Source organism: Corvus kubaryi, unplaced genomic scaffold (assembly GCF_017639235.1).
Source record: "Corvus kubaryi isolate FWS band 111438036 unplaced genomic scaffold, C.kubaryi_AGA036_p1.0 133, whole genome shotgun sequence".
Classification (NCBI taxonomy): Eukaryota; Metazoa; Chordata; class Aves; order Passeriformes; family Corvidae; genus Corvus; species Corvus kubaryi.
The window spans coordinates 26,033,686-26,036,711 of NW_024580667.1; positions in this window are offsets into that span (position 1 = coordinate 26,033,686).

The following is a 3,026-nucleotide window of genomic DNA, read 5'->3' on the forward strand; positions in this document are numbered from 1 at the left end:
CGCGGGGCCAAGCCGCGGGGTAGCCCCGCCGCAGCCTCCCGGCCACCGCCCCCGCCGCCCCCGCCGCCCCCGGCTCCGGCCGGCCGCCGGCAGCCTCCGCGGCAGCGCCCGGAAGGGACCCTGGTCCTATGTCCAGGTCCCGGCCGCCGCCAGGTGCTGCGGTGTGAGCGGGAGCTCGGGCACCCCGGGACCAGCTCCTGCCCCTCAGCACCTGCGAGGATGAACGGGGCTGCACAGGTGTAGGCAGCGCCGGGGAGTGTTCCTTTAACTGCAGGTTACTCTAAGCGAGATACGTATGCAGTCATACAAATACATATATATATATTTATATAAACTAAAGTGTCAACACACTCTATATGGATACGCCTGTAGATACATATACAGTCTCTACATACGTATATCTAAAAGCAATTTATGGACTTTATATGTATGTACGTACATCTATACACATACATGTAAAAAAAAATATATATATGCATATGAATGCTTATATGTATATGTATATAGTAAAAAAGTATTTTTTACATATGAATATGTGTGTATGAACATACGTATTTTGCCATTACCAAATATAGAAAAGGTGTTTCTACCACATATATGAAAGACAGCATTCTGTTCACACTAATTAAAACTCTCTTAATTTGGAGAGTTAAAAGACCACGCACTGTATACATATATGTATGTAGATTCATATATATGTATATCCATGTTCTAGAATATAGACATTTTATATTCTATATGTAGTTATACAGTATATTATATATTTAATACATAATATAATATATAGTATATTGTCTATATGTTTCCACCTCTCAAGCAGGTGATAGGAACAATCCCATTTCTGTTAATTAAGAGATATACATTCTATTATTTCAGGCAGTTAAAAGTGCACACTGTATAAGCATATATGATTGCTCATTCATGTATTCTCATATATGACTGATACTATATTTATGTACATGCGAGTGTGTGTTGCAAATACTGACCATGTGATTTGCAAAATCTTGTTTCTGAAGGCACTGGGAGCTGATTCCGTCAGATACTGCTGAGCACCACATTTCTGGATTTCCTAAAAGAATGGAATCTCACCCATGATTTGCTCATGACTTCACCACATATGAGTAAGACAGTATTCCAAAGCTCAAACTCATAAAATCTTTAGAGCACACCATTGTGCATGCCTCTATAGCAAAGCATGTCTTTCTTGACTTCCAATAAAACTAAAGCAGGAAGTAGGAGTTATTTTTTTCACAAATTTATCAGTGGCTGCTGTTTCTGTAGGGTGTTAAAGTTCAGAATCAATTAGCTGAATACCTGTAGTTGTCATTTACCTTCAGAATCTGAAAAAAGGGCACTAAGCCTGTGGTTTCAATGACAAATTTTAAGACATAATATTTATAAAGAAATGTTCATTATTTATCTACAATTCAGTCAGGAAAACATGTTTTAATATCAAACCAGTATATTCACCATCTGACTCTCTAGCACAATGCAGTATCGTCATATCTTATTTGTTTTATTACATTCTCTGAAATAGGGGAAACACATAAATATTGCCGATTCTGAGGACATTTCCTTTATATGGAAAAGGAATACGAAAAGAAAATGGTCTTTAATTTTTGAATCTCCTTGTCCCAGTCAGACCATCCATGAGAAAAGTCTAACCCTCAGGTGAAGGAGATACCTTTATTTATTATAAATAATAAATTTAATTCAGTCTAAAATTATAAGATCTGTAAAGGTACTTGCATGTCTCATTTTATGACCTTTTCTGCAGATGAAGAAAACCTTTCTGAAAAATGCAGTTATGAAAACGTCAATACATGCTCTCTAGGATCCCTTCTAGTTATCTACCTGCAGGATGCTGCACTGAACTGAGACTCATCTTCAGTAGTGTCAGTGAGAAGCATTGGCAAGAGCAAGCTGTCCCATCGACCCTCTTCTCTAATATCACCTCATAATTCTGGTCTATGCTGGAATTCATACCCCCATTCAATAACACAGCCAAAATGCACTGTAGAGCAGGGAAATGAGCCACTGTGCAATAGCCCTGCAGGTCCACCAGCTGCCAGACCAATATTTAGAAATTTGTGAACTGGCTGAGGAATTTCCCTTTTTCCATAAGAGGGGAAGGAGGACTTTAAATGGGAAAAGACTGAGTCATACAAAAGTGGAAGAAGATCCATTCTCATGGAAAATGTTCCTCATTGCTGCCCTGTTCATTACAGGCAGTGAGGGATGACAGAACACGGCTGCTGCGTCCTGGCAGAGACAGAGAGATGCTTCAGTACCTAGGTCATGTGCTTTTAGTCACAAAGTTTCGCCCACACACGGGAAAACAAACCCTTCCTTGGGGCACCATCCAGATATTTGCCAATATTTGACCTCTTATTTTCCTCCACTCCAAAAATAAAAGGGCACACACAACAGAAATCCTTCTAGCTCTGACACTGCTGTGGGTCTGGTTAATAGGCTAACTTTCTTTTTGTATTAAGCAAATGAGAAGCTGGTAAATGGGAATAAAAAAAATGAGGGAAAGATGTCATTAATCCTGAGGCTGGAGACTTACATGCCAGTAATAAAAAGGGAAATAGCACATTGACACAGATCCCAAAACACTGGAATAAAAGAGAAAATGGGAGTTGAAATTAATTATTAGAGTTGATAGTCTATTACTACACCAAAATAATGTATTTTATGGATAGATTGTATAGATAAGAATATCCACCATTTGAATAGGAATTGCCTTTACTGGATAGAATGATGCAGCAGGGGAGTGGGTCCTATTTGTCTTTGGATCTAGCTGAAACAGATGCAGTGAAGCTCAGCAAGGTATAAGGTACTGAAGTGATTGTGAAGATTCTGTCACTATTTTGACACATGCCGCTTTTCATTGCCACCAGCCATGGTCCCACAGATGCTGAGAGTTTCACCAGGCTGGAAGGACTTTGCATCCAGGCAGAGCTTTGCCTGAGACAGCAGAATGGGGTATGATATTCCTGTTAGCTTCACCCAGATAGGTTGCA